This window comes from Cyanistes caeruleus, chromosome 24 (genome assembly GCF_971803275.1).
Source record: "Cyanistes caeruleus chromosome 24, bCyaCae1.hap1.1, whole genome shotgun sequence".
NCBI lineage: Eukaryota > Metazoa > Chordata > Aves > Passeriformes > Paridae > Cyanistes > Cyanistes caeruleus.
Window position 1 is genome coordinate 3,154,378 of NC_141724.1, and position 21,038 is coordinate 3,175,415.

General features: G+C 52.6%; 1 long non-coding RNA gene across 1 annotated transcript; it reads left to right on the forward strand.

The window, feature by feature from the left end:
• Positions 1-13,643: 13,643 nt before the first annotated feature.
• LOC111939773 (uncharacterized) lies at positions 13,644-19,569 on the forward strand. Its single transcript, XR_002869335.2, has 2 exons — positions 13,644-13,913; positions 18,913-19,569. It is a non-coding gene; the product is annotated as an uncharacterized LOC111939773 (long non-coding RNA).
• Positions 19,570-21,038: the final 1,469 nt, after the last annotated feature.

Consider the following 21,038-nt stretch of genomic DNA (forward strand, 5'->3'; position numbering starts at 1 on the left):
CCTGCAGAGAAAGGCGGTGTCAGCAAAGAGGCTGCCGGACGTGCAGGGGGATCTCTGAGTCCCTAAATCCCTTCCTGATCCATTCCAGAGCCAGCAAACATCAGTTTCTGTGTGCTCAGACTCCAGGGATCAGCTCTGTGTGCTCTCTGGCACTAAACAACTTCTCTAGGACGGAAGAAGGAGCATCCCTGGGAAGGGAAGGATCCGTGGCAGGTGGGCAGTACCTGCTCCATGCTCAGGGAGTTTTGTTCCTGGCTGAGAAACTGAAACCCAAATCTGTTTTTTCCTCTCAAGGCAAATGAAGATGTTTTTCCAAGCTGGAATGGGATGTGACCACTGGACTGATTTTTTTCTTGCAGCACTGTTTTGTCACAGCCTAAGAGAGCCAAAGGGCCCATGAGGGCACTGAAAAGGGGTTTCTGCAGCAGTTCCCCCTCCTCTACATCCATTCCCTGCTCTTGCAAGCAGCTGGAAGAAGGAATTCCTCACCTTCACCAGGGTCTCATCTCAGCAACTGTGTTTAAGTCAATATTTATTCGCTGAGTGGCAACTTCAGTCAGGGACTCAGGAAAACAAACACTGCACACAGTGCCTGGGAAAGTCAGGGTTTGGCTCTGCACCATCTCCAGTGACTTCCCGGGGAAAGCTCTGGAGCTGGAGCTGCTCTTGGAAAGCTCTGGAGCATGCGCCGCTGGCACCAGCAGCACGGGGACCTTCCTGAAGTCACCAATATCAACACAACGTGTGTTTCTCTGCTCAGGACTGGCAATTTAACCCAGCAGCCTCATCTGATCGATGCCTCACACATGCAGATAGGCACCATGGCCTCTTTCTGAAAGCTCAGCAGGATTTTTCCATCTCCGAGGCCTCCCCAAGGAAAACAGGCACGGAATTCTTTCACGACAGACCATCGCCGAGTCTATTTCCCAGTGCCTGGCTGCAATCCCTCAAAATCAGGAGGAAAATCATTTCTCTCAAGCTCTGGGTTTGGAATTAAGTGCATGCAAAGCACTCAAGGCTCAGAGCAAACACAAGGAAGGGGCTGAACGCTCCCAGTGCTGCCTGTCCAAGGCTGCCTCGTTCAGCCCGGCTGCTCCCGGCCACCAGAGCCTTCCCTGTGCTCCCAAAGTCCTGCCCATCAATTGTTTGGGAGCTCCAGATCACATCTCGCTTTCAGAGCACACTTTTGCAGCCGCTCCCTGGCCTTTCCCAACTCCTTCCCCTTCTTTTGCCCAGAGATTCTTCCCTTCCCACAGAATTTCCACCTCTCCTTGCCTGAAGGGGTGAGCAGGGTGTTGGCTGCACCCCCAGGAATCCCTGAGCATGGCAATCCATGGGCTCGGTGGCAAGCAGCTCAAGCCTTTGGATTAAACTGGCAGGAACATTAATAAAAAAAAAACCAAAAAACAAAACAAAGACCAAAACTACAACAACAAAAATCAGACGTTTCTGTTACACCCAGAAGCAGCAGGTTCATGCACTTTTGGAAGCACTTCTGAAAGGCAGATTAGATCAATACAGAGATGGAGAGCACGGGCAGCACACAGGCAGCAGTCCCTTGTTTTATTCCACATAAGCTCACATTAAAAAAAATAAAATAAAATAAAATAAAATAAAATAAAATAAAATAAAATAAAATAAAATAAAAATAAAATAAAATAAAATAAAATAAAATAAAATAAAATAAAATAAAATAAAATAAAATAAAATAAAATAAAATAAAATAAAATAAAATAAAATAAAATAAAATAAAATAAAATAATATAATATAAAATAAAATAAAATAATATAATATAAAATGAAATAAAATAAAATAATATAAAATAAAATAAAATAAAATAAAATAAAATAAAATAAAATAAAATAAAATAAAATAAAATAAAATAAAATAAAATAATATAATATAAAATGAAATAAAATAAAATAAAATAAAATAAAATAAAATAAAATAAAATAAAATAAAATAAAATAAAATAAAATAATATAAAAAGTCTCCTAAACCAAAAGAAATTATGGTCAGAAAAACAGAGCAGGAACAACGATTTCTTGATTTCCCATATTTTATTTTCCCCACCAGCAACTTCCAGATCAAACCCACTCACTTTCCAAGCCCCAGCGAGGGCTCTTTGCCCACCCAGCTCACTCTGAGCTCTTTGATTTCACACCCCGAGCCCAGCAGGAGCCCCCACCCCAGAGCTGCGATGGCTCCGTGCCCGAACTGGGCAGGGCGCCTCTGGTTCCCTCCTCGGGTTCCTCCTGCAGCAGGAATAGAAACCAAAACCCATCCAAGTGCATTTCTCGGGGCTGGGACAATGCCCCAAGGTGCCGGCTCTGGAGCCTGTCCCGGGGACTCTGCAGCCTCCCCGCACTCGGTGCTGTCCCCAGCGCCTTCACCCGCTCCGCGCTCAGAGCCGGCACCAGCGCCGCACTCGGAGCGTTAATTAACGGTTAATGAACGTGCTCAGAGCACAGACATCAGTGCCCTCTGCTGGGACCAGTCAGAAGGGGCTGTGGGGGAGCACTGGGCACCCTGCGTGGGTGGATGTGCCCTGCTGCGGGCGGAGAGGTGCCCGCTGAGGTGAGTCCTTCCCGCACAGGCTCCTCCATCCCCATCCCATCCTTGTCCCATCCCCGTTCACATCCCTGTTCCTGTCCCTGTCCCTGTCCCTGTCCCCATCCCCATCCCATCCTCATCCCATCCCCGTTCACATCCCTGAACCTGTCCCTGTCCCTGTCCCCATCCCCATCCCATCCTCATCCCATCCCCGTCCACATCCCTGTCCCTGTCCCCATCCCCATCCCCATCCCCATCCCCATCCCCATCCCCATCCCCATCCCATCCTCATCCCATCCCCGTCCACATCCCTGGACCTGTCCCTGTCCCTGATCCTGTCCCTGTCCCTGTCCCTGTCCCTGTCCCTGTCCCTGTCCCTGTCCCTGTCCCTGTCCATGTCCCTGTCCATGTCCCTGTCCCTGTCCCTGTCTCCATCCCCATCCCATCCTCATCCCATCCCCATCCACATCCCTGTCCCTGTCCCTGTCCCTGTCCCTATCCCTGTCCCTGTCCCTGTCCCCATCCCCATCCCCATCCCCATCCCCATCCCCATCCCCATCCCATCCCATCCCATCCTCATCCCATCCCCGTCCACATCCCTGTCCCTGTCCCTGTCCCTGTCCCTGTCCCTGTCCCTGTCCCTGTCCCTGTCCCCATCCCATCCTCATCCCATCCCATCCACATCCCTGAACCTGTCATTGTCCCTGTCCCTGTCCCTGTCCCCGTCCCCGTCCCCATCCCCATCTCCATCCCCATCCCTGTCCCCAGCCCTGCCCCTCAGGGCTCCCCCAGCCCCAGTGCTCCGTGTTCCAGGCTCCGGGATGGAAATGTCCCTCGGGGAGCACCGGGAGCCCAGGAACGTCCCCGTCCCCATCCCCGGGATGGAAATGTCCCTCGGGGGGCACCGGGAGCCCAGGACCGTCCCCGTCCCCATCCCCGGGATGGAAATGTCCCTCGGGGGGCACCGGGAGCCCAGGAACGTCCCCGTCCCCATCCCCGAGCCGGGCTCCAGCCGTGCCATCCTCGCGGCCCGGCACCTCCAGCGCTCCGAGCTGAATCGGCTCTGACAATGCTCGGGAAAAGCAAATCCCCAGGGGAATGGAAGGAAGGGGGAAGGTGGGCTTTACAATTTATAAAACCACTCTCAGTTTGACTGCATTAGCTTTGCCTTAGGCTCCAAAACACGACGAAAGCCAAGCAGCGAGGGGGGGAAAGAGGGACTGGGGGGGAGAGGGGGGATGGCAACGAAGGAGAAAGCTGTAATTGCAATTGCTGGAATTCACTTTTAATGCTGGCTGCTGAATACAGTAAACACACTCTCAAGTCCAGGGAATAAGCATTGATTTTTTTTTTTTTCCAAGTGTTCCAGTGAAAAGCTTCAAATCAATCCTGTTCTGTCAGACACTTTTTTGCCTCTTGGCCTCCAATTACTCACTCTCTACATCCACCCTTTCCAGATCTCACCTTCACCAGGCACACCTGATGCTGAAGGAGCACTGTTCACTGCAGAATCCCACCCTGCACAGCCAGTGAGGCCAGAGAGGGATGCACAACCCCAGCACAGGAAGGACTTCACCTGCAGAGCTCTTTTGGGAGCAAGGGACAGCCAGACTGAGGAGAGGAGAGGAGAGGAGAGGAGAGGAGAGGAGAGGAGAGGAGAGGAGAGGAGAGGAGAGGAGAGGAGAGGAGAGGAGAGGAGAGGAGAGGAGAGGAGAGGAGAGGAGAGGAGAGGAGAGGAGAGGAGAGGAGAGGAGAGGAGAGGAGAGGAGAGGAGAGGAGAGGAGAGGAGAGGAGAGGAGAGGAGAGGAGAGGAGAGGAGAGGAGAGGAGAGGAGAGGAGAGGAGAGGAGAGGAGAGGAGAGGAGAGGAGAGGAGAGGAGAGGAGAGGAGAGGAGAGGAGAGGAGAGGAGAGGAGAGGAGAGGAGAGGAGAGGAGAGGAGAGGAGAGGAGAGGAGAGGAGAGGAGAGGAGAGGAGAGGAGAGGAGAGGAGAGGAGAGGAGAGGAGAGGAGAGGAGAGGAGAGGAGAGGAGAGGAGAGGAGAGGAGAGGAGAGGAGAGGAGAGGAGAGGAGAGGAGAGGAGAGGAGAGGAGAGGAGAGGAGAGGAGAGGAGAGGAGAGGAGAGGAGAGGAGAGGAGAGGAGAGGAGAGGAGAGGAGAGGAGAGGAGAGGAGAGGAGAGGAGAGGAGAGGAGAGGAGAGGAGAGGAGAGGAGAGGAGAGGAGAGGAGAGGAGAGGAGAGGAGAGGAGAGGAGAGGAGAGGAGAGGAGAGGAGAGGAGAGGAGAGGAGAGGAGAGGAGAGGAGAGGAGAGGAGAGGAGAGGAGAGGAGAGGAGAGGAGAGGAGGTGCACAGAGGTGTGGGAATATTTCTTCCCTGTCACAGCTCCCTAACACCATGGGTGATGTTTTGTGGGCTCAGGCTGAAGCTCTGGGCTGAACAAGGAGGCCACAGGAAATTGTTGGTTGTACTGAACCTTCAGCACCTGCTGCAGAAACACCAAGGAGTCAATCAATCCTAGTGGGAGCCTCCTCTCCCACCCTTCTCCCACACACCCCTCCAGTTCTCCAGGAGCCACAGGATCAGGTACCTTCCCAAAGTTTCATTATCCAGCCATGGCTGAGCCAAGACAAAAGGCTGGATTTTCATCCCGAGTAGGTTGCTGGTGATGTTTGGTCCCTGCCAGGTTTCCCAGAGGTGGGAGTTAGGGGGGATGGGCTGTGTGTGACATCCCAGCGAGTCCCACCAGCTGCTCAGTCCCTGCTGGAAAGCTTCAAAGCAAGGGAAAAAATGTCACTGAGCCAGGGAACAACTCCAGGCTCTTTTGTACCCTCTGCAGGGGGACAGTGTCAGACTGCAACCTGAGCGTGGCACTGGCTTTGATTATCTCCCTGTGACTGATGAGGGAAAGGAAGTTGTTGTCAGGGTTTTGATGCTTCCCAGGACTCTACCCCCTGGATGGCAGCATTTCATTCATCTGCTCCATGAGCAGAGGGAGGAATATTGGCCAGAAAGTTTGGACTGGGGGATAGATACAGCAGGCCCTGTTGTCACACAAGAGGGAACACAGTCTCCTATAAACTCAAGGTTTACTCAATGATCTTGGAGGTCCTTTTCAACCTCATTGATTTTGTGAGGATGAGGCAAAGCTGATTCTTTGTCAAGTTTTAATTCCAGGAGAGGCTTAAACAACCTCTCCTCTGCTCCTGTGGCAGAGGGAAGCTCCAGCTGCCCGCACTCATGACAGAATCCCACACTGTGGAAGCACAGTGGGACAGGGAAACGTCACCCATGAGGGGCACAGAGCTGTCCTTACAGCCTGGTCAAACACATCCTGCCATAAAACCACAGCTGACATTTCCCAGGACAAAACTTTCTCCAAAGCTGACACAGATGGAAGCAGGCACTCACATCCCATGGCTCCTGCCACACACGCTCTCCCTTTTCCTCCCTGTTTTCCCCACATGGATCAAGACCTCCTGGCACAGAGGATTTGCTCTCATTCCCAACACCCAGCACAAGGAAGAGTTACCACTGCAGTGACATGACCTTCAGCTGCTCACAGCCCAGACATTTCCTTCTGACAGCTCCCACATTCACCCTCAAATTATATGTACTGTATATGACTGTTAAGAATAATCACAGTATTTGCAGTGGTGTGTTAGGCACCAAATTATGTATAGGCAAAGCGATTAGAGAGCAGAACAAAGTGGTTGTTCATGCAGCTAATGGCCAAAGTACCACTATTTTCCATCAAGACAATTTGCAGCCAGCGTAGCATCTTCTCACTCCCCAGCCAGGAGCAGCTTTGCATGAAATCTTCAAAAACAACTCTGTTATCACAAGTCTCAACAGCAGAGCTCAGAGGGGGTTGTAACAGCCTTGATAGTCTTTAATTCTTCTCACCCCACTGCCTTTCCTTCCTGTCCCAAGTGCCTTCCTCTGGGAGATGTGGCTGAGCATTGCTGCAGCCGAATTGTGTATCCAGCAATTAATGGCGTTAAAACTTCTGCTGACTCCTATCTTTAGATAAAAACCTGTTCTCAAAGTTTGTTTACTAAAAATCAAAATCAATAACCATCTCAGCTCGCTGTTCTACAAGCCTTCAGTCTCAGCCAAACATCCAGAGCCCAGTTTTCCAGGAGGATGATAAAATATACTCAAACCATACACAAAATCCATGCAAGACTTCCAAAGTCTTTTCATGGGTAAAAAATCCTGGTCCAGGTCTTCTTGAGGTCCCCACTCCTTTTTTTCCATGGATCTTGTCCAAAAAACCAAGCACCTGCTTTATAAATCCTGTCCATGTCTAGAAGGAACTCTCCTATGCCAGGCCCTTGGAAATAAGAGCTCCAACACAGTAATTACTGCAGTCAAACCAAGAGGGAGATTATTTTAACAGCAGATTGTTCCATGGGATAGGAAGGAAACACCAGAACTTCCAGGGAGATGAGGACTCTCAGGCTGGGGCTGATGAGAACCTTGGCCCAAGGATGGAGAAGGTGCAGGAGCTGCAGGGAAGGAAGTGATGAGGCTTTGGGAGCAGGAGAACAGGAATGCTGGTGCCCTTGATAGCTCTGGCTCCAAGGTTGATGGAGCTGCCAGGAGGTACAGCATGTTCTCTCCTATTGATCTATCAATGTCTGCTCTCCAGAGGAGGGATTACTCACTTCTGATAACACAGCAAGGTTGCCTCTGATGAAAATCAATGGCTCTGACTACCCAGCCTTCATTTAATTACATCACACTGTAAATCCGGCGGGAGCAGAGCGGGGACATTCTCCACCACCACCTCTGCTCCGTGCTCCTGAGTATCTTCCCAGGATTATCAAGATAAATGGCCTTGATGAGCAAAGTTTTGCTGTCTGCTCTGCAGCCAAGGAAAGGACACAGGGACTTCTCCATCACCTTGGCCCACAACAGCTGGCAAAGCTGGCCAGGAAGAGGACACCAGAGATGTGCAGGCACATTCCTGGCAATTAGCTTTGTGGGAAGAAGGATTGGATTAAGACTGAGTGTGAGATCAGGCAGCTTTTTACAAGCTAAATAAGCAACAAGCAGTTTGAGAGAGATTTCTCCCCCTGTTTACAAGGCCAACTAAGGCCAGGTTAATTAATCTCTCTTTCCAGCTGCCCTTCTCACTAGGGCTTGTTCTTCACTTTGAGCAAAACACCAGAGACGGCTGCTCAGATCTCTCACATTGCAGGGTGATGAAAACAAAGGCATAGATGAAAATTGCTTTAGAGCTTAGCCTCTCGCAGAAAACAAACGTGCCCGTGCTGTAATTAGGACTAGGCATGCAAAAAAAGAACCAGATCTTTGACCGGTGCTTAACCAGGGATAGTAAATAAAAATAACAACAATCCCTTCCCACACACACAGGGCACACACACAGGCACAAAACCAGGCAGGCCCATTTTCCTGGAGCTCACAAAAGAGGGTGGTTCAGGTCTCTTGATCCTCGCACAAAGGCAGATCCCAGGCACAGGCTGTGGCTCTGTGCATGCTAAAACCTATCAAAACAAGGCATTCAAACACACTCTGCTGCCCCTGGGGAGAGTTTATACCCGGCACAGACACGCAGCCAACAGTGCTTCATGAATTGCTCAGAGCTGTTCAGCTCCAGCAGCCGAGGCTGCAGTACAGAACATCATCTGAAGCTGTGGCACAGCCCCTGCCACGCTCCCAGCCAGCAGCTGGACGTGCCAGCACTGCCATTTGGAACTGCCCTGCCGCCTACTCCTCCTCCTCCTGCTCTTCCTCCTCCCCCAGACCAGGTTTGAGGCATTTAGCAGCAGAGATAAATTCTCCAGTGTCTATTTTAATGAAAAAGTCCCCGGCAATGTTTTCTTTCCCTCACCATTAACAGCACAGATAGAGCTTCGAGGCCTCAGCCAGCCCTCCCCACACAAACACCCTTCATCCTCAGCTCATCCCAGCTCCTTTCCCAGCCCTTATGCAGAAAACCAAAGGCAAAGGTACGGCAGGCACCAGCAGCAGACACTTCCACAGCTCTGCAGCCAGCCACGAGACAAACCACAGAGCTGTGGTGCTTTAACACAGCTGGCAAACATCTGTGTGTGGGTCTCCTGTCTGGGGAGGCTGCAGGAAGCTGAGTGCCCAAGTTTATTGGGGTTTGGGTAATGGGGTTGATGGGCAGCAGGATCTACTGGCTGCCCAGAAATCTCAGTCAGCACCAGGCTTTGCCCTGTCCCAGGAAAACATTTCTTATCTCACCAACCCCACTGACAGCAGCCACAACAGGCCAAAAAAAAAGGTCAGAAAGTCCAAGAGCTCTTCTGGCTCAGCTGTAGGAGAGCCTGCAGGTCCAGCAGGGCTGGCTGAGCATCCCTCACAAGAGATGTCTCCCTTCCTCCTCTGCAAGGTCTCCTCTCCAAGTGTCCTCTCTGCCAGCCGGGCACGGCCCTGCAGCCAGGCTTGGAGCAGGAGGCAGGTGCCAAAGCCTCGAGTCACCAGGCTCAGAGCCCTGGCAGAGCCTGGCACATCCCTGAGAGCTGGGCACAAGGGAAGGAGCAGTCTCCATGTGTGCTCACTGCTCCTCAGCATCCAGACGTCATCTCCAACCCACTTGCTGAAAGCTGACGCGTTCCAGGGAGGAATAAGACACTCTTAGGAGCAGCTCTTCCTCCTCAGCAAGGGTGTCCTGAAGGAATTGCCAAAAATATGCTTTTCTCTGTGTTTTTGGGAGGGCTCTGCTGGCAAAAGGACAGGCTGCAACTCCAGGGAAAAGGGCTCTGAAGCCAGGCATTCATCTTACAAACACGGGGGCAAAAGGCTGCCTGGTCAGGAGTCGTCAGCAGATTTCGGCTGGAAGGATTGTGGCAGGGATTGTCAGGAGAGAGCTCTCTAAGGAAAAAAAAGCAGGGGGATGGAAAAATACTCTTAATTTCTAGATTATCTTATTTCATAGCCTTTTGCTATCAATTGCTTTGAGATATGGCCACGGATATCAGCAGACAACTTGCACTCCTTATCCTTGGCTGTGGAACAGCTCTAAAGCAGGAAAACTGCTCCTGGCCCAGTGACCTCGGAGATCAACTCCACTTTCTCTGCTGTCAACAGAAAGACTGAGCTAAGTTACCATTTGCACATTCCCAAGATTCTTTCCTCAAATGTGGCTCAAATTGGCTAATGTATTAGGAGATTACTGGGGTGGAAAGGGCAGGGGAGATGGACGGAATGCAATCACCAGGGCCTCATTTCTCCTGGAAGCTCTATTAATGGACAAGGAGCCCTTTGTCACATAGATAAGCCCCAGGCAGAGGGTAGTAGCGAGGGAGACAGAAGCAAAACACCTACTGGGGTTGATGCTTTCCTGTTCCACTGGCACCTTGTCCCAGGCCTTCCCTGCATCAGCATTCACACAGCGAGGGGACAGCTCTGTCACACATAGCAACAGCTGACCGCTAATTAATCCCTATGCCAACACTGCCCAACCTTTCCCACTCCTCCCACGTTAATTTATTTAATTTATTGCTGCATTATTGCCAGACCCATGAGTTAACTTCTCTCCAAGCAACTGCAAAGGGGAATGATCTGGAAGTTATCCCAGAGCTGTGTAAGACAGGAAATCATTTCCCACATCAGGTCCTGAGGCTCACTTTGATCATGTAAGCACACACAAATCAATTGGCTGCAGGATGGATGCCAGAGGTGGGAGACAGGTATCCCAGGGAGCCCCAGCCACGGCTGCTGGAGCCTCTGCTTTGGGAAGAACATCCTTTATCCTGGCTGACTTTGATGGAGAGATGCCAGCTGGCATCAGGAAAGATTTATCCCTTGTCACACAGCTCCTCTGCAGAGCTCGACAGCAGCACTGGGAACACTCAGGCCCAGGAGCAAAGTCTCTTTAAGTGGATTCAGCAGACCTGGGCCAGTTCTCAGCTTCAGGAGCCTCTGGCCTGGCATGGCATGGCCCAGAACGTGGCACAGCTCAGTCTGACTGGATTTAGCTCAGAGCTCCACACTCGCACCCTCTCTGATGCCATTTCCTTCCTCTGAGCTCTTCCAGCCGAGCTTATTAAGCCTCATCACAAGCTGTAAACCTCAACCCCAGATTCCACCACTGCCCCGAGCTCGCCACCCAAGCGTTGGGAGATCTCTGCACGACTCCAGCAAATCATTTAATCCCTGCACCTCATTTCCTCTAAGGGATCATTCCTCCTCTATTCCTCAATCCCTGGGATAAAGACCAACCCCAGATTTAGTGGCTGTCACTGGGGGTCCCCAGCCAGGCAGGTGGGGCCCAGCTGTTGATGCATTAGCTTTAGCTTTTCTATTTTTCATATATTTATATCCTGCAATTCTTTAGTGTATAACTCTAAACTCCATATACAATTTTAGCTGCTGCTTCCTCATTTTGACAAAACAATTCCTCTCCAGGCCTGGGAATCAAGGACACCTCACTCGGGCCCCGAGAGATGGAAACAAAAGTGAGTTGTGGGGAGCAAACTTGGGGTAAATTCCTTCATTATCTGAAGCTGGAATTGGAAGATTAACCCCCAATATCCAAATGGACCAAACTTACAAAAGCATGAAAACCCATGACCCATTGTCCATTTTTTGGGTGTAGGCCCTGGGGGGCTTCATCTGCCCAAAACGTACCTGGAGGCACTTCAATAAATAGAACTGCTTCCCTTAATTTTGTCTGGCCTCTGTTTTTAGGTAGCCCTGAAAAACCCGTGATGGAGATTCAGATGGTCCCCACTGGAGCTGCAGCAGCCGAGGATTAATTCCCCAGTGAGCTCTCCCTGAGCTGCGGCTCCTGAAGGCTGCTGACAGCACACGTGCTGCCACGGCACGCGGAGCTGACCGAGCAGCTTATCGCCTTCCCCCGGCTTATTACACCTCGGCAGCTTTTGTATGTGGGAAAAAGGAACACCAGGAACCCATCTCAGCACCAGCTCTCGAGCAGGGCCCGCGCACCTTTGAGAGCAGAGGGCTGAGATAAACACAGGCCTCGCTTTGTCAGGGGGTTTTTATCTCCCTGAGGGGTCTGTGCGGGCAGGGCAGGAGCCCACAGATATCTCACCAGGCCACTCAGGCTCTGTTCTGGCAGCTTTCCACCAGGAGAAGGTTCTTATTTTCAGGAGAAAAAGCAGATATCCATCAGCAGCCTGAGTGGGGTCAGCAGCCTCTGCCCCAGCACCCCGGGAGCAGCCAGCACCCCCTGGCACAGCGTGCCGGCATTCCAGAGGAACAGAAGGATTTGGGGGGTGGGAGGGGGGGTGAAGTTACATCCTCAGCTTTCAGGGAAGTGTGGGAACAAGGGAAGACTCTTCTTAACCCTGGAGATGCCAAGGAAAGGTGCACAGCAGTTTGGCAGCAGAGCAGAGGTGGCAGGAGCAGGAGCAGACCCCTCACCTGCCGCGCTCACTCGGGTGGAAGAGGCTGCAGCTCCCTCCCCACTCCCAAACCATTCCAGTACACAAAACACGGATGTCAGCTCCTGGTGACACCGAAACTGCAGTTTAGGGGAACCCTGAGCCTGTCAGGAGACAAAGCCCAGCCCCTGAGGCTGTCCCCAGAGCTCTGCAGGTGGCTCGGGCAGTGCTGGTGCAGGGTTTGGGGATGTGGGCAGGGAGAATCCTCGGAGCTCCTCACTTCTCAGCTCTGCCAGCAGAGCCATGGTGGAAACAGCCTGTGAGATTAATGGAAATGGCCCTGCTCCTCCTCAAGGAGCCTCTGGCAAAAAGGCTGGGAATGCACAGTCTCTCCTGCCTCAGCTGACCCACGCTTCCTGACCCACAGCCCTGAGGTCCCCCCAGGACCAAGCTCACACCCCAAGGGAGAGGAAGGTGAGAAATGCAAGGCCATGGCCAAGAGCCCTCCCTGGCCCAGGGCAAACGCCTGGGTCTCACACAGCGGCCACGGGGGCTGGGAAGGTGAGCTGGGCAGGGAAAGGATTTAACCCAAGGTGGCCAAAGGACTCAGATTTAACCCAGGCAGGTGGCAAAATTCAGTCACATCCAGTGCTCAGTGGGGGTGAGCTCCAGTCACCAGCTCACCTTGAGCCCAGGGTGCCTGGTTTCCCTCTTTTAGCTCAAACTCAGCACAGACTTCTCCCTTCTTCTTCTAGCATGGATCAATCCACGGAAATGAGCGCCAAGACGGGGCACATTGTTGGAATATGCTTAGAGATGCAGTTTAAGGAAACCAATGGCATCCTGGAGCCCCAGGCAAGCTCCCTGCAGAGAAAACACCAAGGTGGTGTAAAGAAGCTCTTTTCTTTTATTTTGAGCCCCCTCAGGATGAGGGAGCCAGGAGGGGAGGGCTGGTGGGCAGTGCCCCACACTGGCATCACCACCACAGCCTCAATCTGCAGGTGAGCTCCCCTGCCTCGACAGCAGAGCATGCAGAGGGAAGGTTTCCAATTAAAAAAAAAACAAACAACTCAGAAAGCTGCTTTGGAAAGAAATAATTTAAAGGAAAAAAAAAATAATTAGGGAAAAAAAAAAAAAGCCCAACCATATCTCAATTGCAAAGTTCCTGCCTGAGCCGTTTCGTTTCCATTTTGCACCACAATAGGAAGAGATCAAACAATGGCTGAGAGGAAGCAGGCTGATTGTGGGGAGGCAAAGTGGCACCACGCACGTTTTTTATCAAATGTGGGTGAACCCCATTAAAAAAAATAAAATAAAATATAAATATATCCATTTCCTCACTTCATTATCTTACCCCCCACCCCAAAAAAAAAAAAATACCAAAACAACAACAACAAAACCAGCTTCTCAGGACAGCTCATTGCAGCTCTTCCCAGCCCTGCTGCCCTCGCCCACAACCTCAGACCTACTCAGGCTTCTTCTTTCCCACCTTCCTCCCCGGACTGGGAGATTTGGGAAGGAAAGGAAGGGGCTTTCCAGGGCCACCATTCCCAGCTCCACCAAAGGGCCGCCTGTGTCATGCTGGAGCCGGGGAGAAGGAGGAGGAGAAGGAAGAAAATTCCTCCGGCATCACTTGCAGGAGGGCCGAGAGGGTGTCCCTCGGCAGCAGGGAGCCTGTTGGAGGTGACAGCTCCGGGTGACAGCGATCGGAGGGGATTCACCAGCGCCGCTTCCAGCGTTGCCATGGCGACGGGCGCTGGGTACCGCGTGTGAAACACTCCATTCGCTTATTGATTGAGCCGCCGTCAAATTCAATCACAAGTGAAAATGGATTTTTTAATGCGACTATTAGCTGCTTTTGAAAGGCAAATTGAGTTCGGTTATACCGAGTCAGCCATCAAAAAACAATTTGCCGTCAGGCAGAAGGGCCGGAGAGGAGCAGCGCCCGCGGGTCGGGAGATCCGAGACGGGAGCCACAGGGAAATACGGCTTTTCCTCCTCAAAAACGCACTGGATGAGGAAGGTGAGGCACAAGGCTGGGCTTTGAGGGGCTGGCATGGACACGGCTGCTCGCGGGATCGATGGCTGGAAAGGAGCAGGGGGTTCAAGGAGCAATTTTGGCCGAGTTCATCCCAAAAACCCAAGCAGGGCACGGGGGCGAGCAGGGTGGAGGCTGTCCCCAAATGCTGGGGTGCACAAGGGGAGCAAAGAGAGAAGCCCAGACAGTGTCACCTCCTCCCCGTGCCACCCCACAGCCACCACAATCCAGCAAAGCTCATTTCCTTGCAGCCGCTGGAAAATAAGATTTTTCCCTCGCTGATTAGGGAAGCGGATTCTCATTACTATGTTAAGTGAGGATCAATATCGCAGCCAAGTCTGAAATCAGCCCTGTCTGGCGAGGTGCTGAGCACACCAGTTTCCCCAGTTTGGGGTTGTATCTCTGGGGGGCATTCACAGCACTGCCCCAGGATGGAGATGGAGGAAGGAGGTGGGACAGGACAGAGCAGCTTTTAACTGAATTTGATGTTCAGGCAAAACTCTGCCAGATGTGGGAGGACTTGCCTGTACACACATATTTATAAATAAAACCCTCTATATGTTCTAAAAAATCCACATAAAAATAAAAACATTTTCCCCCACAGAGCTCAAGGATTATAATAGAGCCTGTTAATTAAAAACCTGTTGTTTGCAGCCCCCCTGAGAACTCTCCAATAAATAAATAAAAATCCAGCTTCACTTTGGGGTGCCACCTTTCCCAATTCTCCTCTCAATCCCATGGACGAACTCACAGGCCTTATTAAACACTTGCAGGAGCAGTCCAGGAATTTCTATAGCAGCATAATCCAAAGATCTGCTTTCAAAGAGCCTCTGCTTCCAGCAAAGCTCCAGCCTCAGCTAATGAGAGCTTAACCACATGTTTGTGGTGGATGAAATAGTATCATTTTGCAATTATTATCATTCAAACATTATTTATTTAACCCGCAGCCACATTATATTGACTGCAGAATTGCTGTCATTTTTACTTTTGATGGCTCTCTTATTGAGCTGAGTGTGAGGAATTGTGTTCCATGTTCTCAGTGTGGGGGAGGCTTTCCCTGCTCCCTCAGCCTCTCCCTAGCCAGGTCTGAGCCTCTGCCCCAGAGCTGGTGGTGTTTGGTACCAGAATCCCCCCAAATGAGCATTTTCCCATCTTCTCCTCTGCTTCACCCTCCCCCACCGGTCATATTTGGGGAATTAATCCATTCTGACCACCAGCACAAAGCCCTGTGCACCGAAGAGCTCCAGATAAGGACAGAAGGTAGATTTGGTGTCACCCTTGTACCACACCACACCATCCCTCCCACCCCAAAGCAGCTCTGAAAGTTCCTTTGAAAGAGCTGGAGAGGGGAGGCAGCAGCTGAGGAGCTCTCCCCAGAAAGTCCAAATGTGGGGATAACAGACAGCCTTGGGCTCAAAACCCTTCTCCAAGGAAGCAGCAGGATGAGCCCCAGCCAGCATCCCTGGGGTTTGCAGCAAAATAAACACCAAGGGGTGCACGACTCGAGATCTGAATGTCAGCAGGGTAAAAAAAGTCTGGTCTCTCTCCCTCCTGGCCCTGGCTCTTCTCTCACACGTCACTCTCCTGAAGCCTTGCAAGATATATTCACACAACAGGAAATCCAACATTCTCCTTCGCCTTCTTTCTTCCTCTCCTTTAATTTTCCCCAAATGTAAATGAGGAAGTCATCTCTCCTCCGGTGATGAAACATCTGCCTGGAGAAGCTTGCAGTGCAATGCAACATATTTTGATCACTGCTCCATCTAATTACAGAGAAGAGAAGAGAAAAATCACAAAGCAGGGTTTGGGACTTCCCCCCCCCCCCCCCCAAAACACAAGGCATCTGAAAAATAACAGAAAAACAGCAGCACTGACAATCAGAGCAGAGGCAGCTTCCCCATCAGCCTTGAAAAACAGCACTGGAATGCAGAACCTGCTTGGGAGGAGAGGGATTTCAGGGTGAGATAGGGAAAAATTAATTGTTCATGTCAAGGACATGTGGGAATGGAATCAGAATCTCGGTATCCTTAAAGCCAGAGGCTGCTCTAACCAGGCCACAGCGATGTGGCTGCACAACCATTCCTGGGGCTCACCAGGGCCAAGTTCCTGCAGCTCCCTCACACCTACTCCGGAGCACAAGGGGAGGAGGAACACGGCAGGGAAGAGCCTCAAAGAGCAGCTGAGGGTCAGAAAGTTCAAGGCCCACCAGACACTTGGTGTTCAGGAGCCAAGATGCACAGGGAGCAAAGGCTGAAGCTCAAAACTGGGATGCACTGGCTCACCCAAGACAGGAACAAGAATTTTTCTCCAGGAGCAAGGCCAGGTTCTTCCAGGGAAGCTCTGGAGACACTCAGGCACAGCTTCCAACCCTCGCGTTGGCCTCGGCTCCTGAAGCCACAACGGGAGAGGTCTCAAAGGCACAGCAGGCAGCACCACCTACACCCCTCGGCATTCCAGAGGGGCTGATTGCTTCCCTTGTTTATCTCGGAAAAAATTCACCGTGAAGCAGCGGTGGGGCGCAGCCTCCTGCCGCTCGAGGATGTTGTTCACCGCGGGAAACGGAGCGTTTAGGAGTTCCAAATAAAACCCTAATCATAATGGTTGCTGTTTCCCTGTCTTGCTCTTCAAGCTCAAAGGGAGTCCATGGCTAAGCAGCAGCAAACAGCACCTCTAACGAGACCTTGCATGGCAAGGAACCAAGCCCAGCACCGGGGGAGCCCGTTCAGCAGCCTCACTGCAGGAATGCTGACAGATTGTTTATAGCAGCTTACAGAAAGGCAGTGCAAAATAAACAGGAGGCTACCTGCCTTCCACCCCTCTCCCCCCCGGATTTTCAAGGGAAAACTTGATTTCCCTTCTAAACGTTTCAAGTTTCCAGAAGAGGAAAAGAAAACGCTGCCTGTGATGAATGGAGGTTGGCAGCAGGCAGGGACAGGTACACTTCAAGCCGTGGGAAACCGGCCCAAAACGTTCAGGCACCACAAGGAAACAAAAAAAGCCGATGGGAAGGATGCCCACAGACAGGCAGGGGGGTCCCAAGCCCCCGTTTTTCTTCACAGAGATTTGTCAGCAACATTCTGCTGGCAAACAGGCCCCCATCCATCCTGCCTGCCAGCTCTGCTCCAAAACAATTGCTCCGAGGCTCATCCTCGCCGTTTGTTATCCTGCCTTGTTGTTATCCAGCAAGAAAACACACAAGTGAGCAGCAGGTGCCTGTCTGGAGCCAACAGAGCACAATGGTTTAATCCAAGTCCATCTGCATGTGGAGAACAGGGGGGAAGAGCTCGTCACTACCACCAGGAAAGCAAGCGGATCCACTTCAAAATCCTGCCTGCCACAGACACCCGAGTTGCTCCTGAAAGGTCACATCTCTCTTTATTGTGGGTTTAATCCAAGGCTTGGCTGTCAGGGAAAGAGAAAAGCTCAGGCCTGGTGCTCTCCAAGATGGAATTAGTCCTCTGAATTCTCCCCTGTGGGCACAGGCACGTGTGCGTGGAGGGAGCGCGCTGTCACCTTGGCAGAGCGCCGTGTGCTGCCTCCTTGAGTACAGCTGGTGCTGACAAGGTCAGCAGCAAGAAGAAAACTCACCCTGGGCTAACAGGAGGCAGAGAGTCAGAAGATTAGTCACCATCCAGAGATCCACATTTCCTGGGAAATAAACCAGCCAACAAGGGGTGGAGGACAATGAGAGATGCGGGACGGTGTGGGATTCCGTGCTGGAATTCAGGCTCTGGCTCTGCCCCAAATCCACCCAGCCTCTGCTTCCCTCTCTGCATGTCCTGATTCACCTCCCGCTCCCCGGCTCCTCTCGGGGCACTGGAAGCTCTCTGGGGTTTGCCAAGGGCAAGCACAACCCAAATCCCCGAGTCTCCTCAGGGTCAAAGGGAGAACTGGTCCTAAGCCCAACCAGGACAGAGAGAGGGGCTCCTCCCCAGCTATTTCTGCTGTCTCCCAGGACACGGGAGTGTTCCCAAGCGGATCTGTCAGTCTATTTGGAGTATCAATGTTTGCCTAAGCAAATAGCTCGGAAAGCTCCACAAATAGCAGGAGGGCTGGTTAATTGGGAAGAAGGCAGAGAACCACAGAGCAAAACACATGCAGGCAGCACCAAAGGCAGGGAAGAGCAAGGCTGAGGGGATCTGGCCACCCCAAGGGCACGTTTGCCCTCCATCCGTTGTTTCCTCTGTCCCAGCATCACTGTCAACAACACTTTCTGCATATGCAAATAGGACCATACTCCCGCAATTACATGGCAATCAGAGGCAAATTACATTCTTGCTGTTTACTTTCAGTGTCCTTAATTAATCCGGTTATTAGACGATTAATGAAGCTTGTTTGGTGAAAAACTCATAGCATTTACAGCGCGAGCTCAGCTCACGCGTGCAGCCGGCTGGCATCTGGCTCCGCATGGGCACGTCCAGCGCCTGTCCCCAAGGCCAGCAGAGCAGGGTGACACCGACACCGGCCCCGCGAGGCTCGGGGGGGGACTCAGGGCTTGGCTCTTCCAGCTGTGCCTCCTCTCCAGGAGCTCAGTCCTGCAGCTGGAGCCGAGCAGCTCATCCCAGATCCCTGTATGGAGACACAGCCCCCGCCTCCCTGCTCCTCTCCAGAGGCAGCAGGACCCACACCAGCAGCTCCCAGCGGCCTGGAAGCTGTTGGAGAAGGTTCCCAGATCCCTGCAGCCTCTGGGTCTCGCCATCCCTCTCCTCAGCCGGCTCCCAAGGCACCCGGCCCTCCCCAAAGGTCACCTCGGCTCGTGTTTGGTTAAGCTGCCGATAATGAAGTGGCATGTTCATCTAATGATCAAATTGCTGCACCACGAGCATGAAAGGCTGAGGAGAACTAATTAAGAAGCTCATTTGCATACTCCAGCGTTTCCGGTGCACGTATGGAGTTCCCATAGCAACCGGTACAAAAGCCGGTGATGGTGTGTGGGTTTTAGTGGGTTTTAAGTGCTGTTCCTTCCCTTTGTCATCCCCTGCAGATCACAAAGGCTCCGCGAGGAAGGTGCGGTGACACCGGGCTGGGGAGGGACATTTCTGCACAGCAAGGCTGGGGACAAACGAGCTGCGAACGTAGCGGGGGCTGAGCCCGCTCCCAGTGCCAGCTCTCAGGTACCTGGGAGGGCAGCAGGGATGTGGGGGCTGAGGACACCCTTGAACAGAAATCCCTGGCCTGACACTGCTCTATCCGAAACTTCCCTGAGTCACTTTGGCCTCGGCCCCGTGAGGAGGCGACAGCTCCAGAGGGAATCTTGCAGGGCACTGCACCAAATCCCGCAGCATTCCCGAGCCCTGAGGAGGGACTGGCTGCAGGGAGCTCGGGGTGACACCTGCAGCTCCCGAGACATGGGGGCATTGTGGGATGGGACCCCAAAAGCTGCACCCCAGTGTGGGAAGGAGGAAAGCAGGACTGGCCAGGTGAGGGTGTCAGCTCAAGTCCCAGCAGGTTCCCCGCAGTGCGGCGCGGTCCAGCCCCGGCTCCTTCCATCATGTCACTTTTCCTAAGCACCAAGATTTCTTTTCTGCTTTGTATTTCTGGCAAGAAACCTTTGCATTTAGATAAGGAATAAAGCCTGGAATCAGATCTGAACTCTGCAGCAGAGATCAACATTTTAATGAATTAAATATATTCCAAACTAAATGTAACCTCTTAGCGCTCACATTTTTGAGTGAGACTAACTTAAGGAAAAAGCCAACAATCCAACCCATTTCAGCTCTCCCCGGCTGTGAACTGGCCACAGGCCAATCAATTATCTCGAATTTATTCGTTATTCAACTTCCCTCCTACAGCCAGCTTCCAGGCTGTGAGTTGCAGGTGAGCGGCTCCTGCGGCCGCCCTGCGCTCAGTGCCTGCTCCAGACCAGTTTGCAGGCACTGGTTTCACTGGGCTGCCCAGGAGCAGCGCCTGGCCCGGGGCCACCAGCGGGGCAGGACACTCCGGCTGGCACGTTCAGCATCAGACAGCCCCGGGGGGACTGGAGGGACAGCGGCTGTTTGACATCCAGCAGCGTTTACAGATGCAAACAGAGCCCTGCATCCCCCCGAGGGATGCGCGGCGCTGTCAAGCCTGGGAAGAGACATTTAATTCCTCCCTGCTAATTCGTGGCTGCGCAGGGAGGGCAGAGCTGCTCCAACAACCGCGTTTGGTGGCTGGGGGCAGATGCTGCGGCTGGATGAAGCCCTGCGTGCCCACAGATGATGGCTGGGCTGGGCTGGGCTGGGCTGGGCTGGGCTGGGCTGGGCCGGGCCGGGCTGGGCCGGGCCGGGCTGGGCCGGGCTGGGCCGGGCTGGGCCGGGCCGGGCTGGGCTGGGCCGGGCCGGGCCGGGCTGGGCTGGGCTGGGCTGGGCTGGGCTGGGCCGGGCTGGGCTGGGCTGGGCTGGGCTGGGCCGGGCTGGGCTGGGCTGGGCTGGGCCGGGCTGGGCCGGGCTGGGCTGGGCTGGGCTAGGCTGGGCTGGGCTGGGCTGGGCTGGGCTGGGCCGGGCTGGGCCGGGCTGGGCAGGGCTGGGCTGGGCCGGGCTGGGCCGGGCTGGGCTGGGCAGTTTTGGGAGTGGGGAGGGCAGGGATGAGACCTCGGCTGCGCTGCCCCAGGCTCAGCCAACCACAGTTCCAGAGCCTGGCGTTTTTGGGGCAAATGAGGGAGGAGGACAATGACAAGGACCAGCAGTGAGGCAGCAGAGGAAGCCCAGATGGTCTTTTCTCCACCCTCAAGGCTTGAGGAGCCCCAGAGCTCTCACCCCTCTGCTTCAAACAGCTCACCTCACTATTTCCCACTCAAACCAGGAGCTTTTCCTCTGTCCCCAGCCCACCCAGCATCCTGGAACGAGCTCCAAACTCATCAAGCTGGAAGAAGTCCCCTTGCCCATCCAAAGCTTTCTCCTCCCCTAACATTGTTTTTGTTTCCCCCTCCCCCCCGTTTTTTATTCTCAATAAAAACATAATTACAGGCTTTTAAAAAAAGCAAATTATAGTGACATACTTTAATTATCTCCAAGCAATGGAGGACTAAATTACACAGTCAGGGAATCGGAGGTTACCTAAAAATAAAAGCAAGAAGCTTCATTAAATGCTAATTGCAGCTTTCACCACTGAAGTGAGGTTTCAAGACAG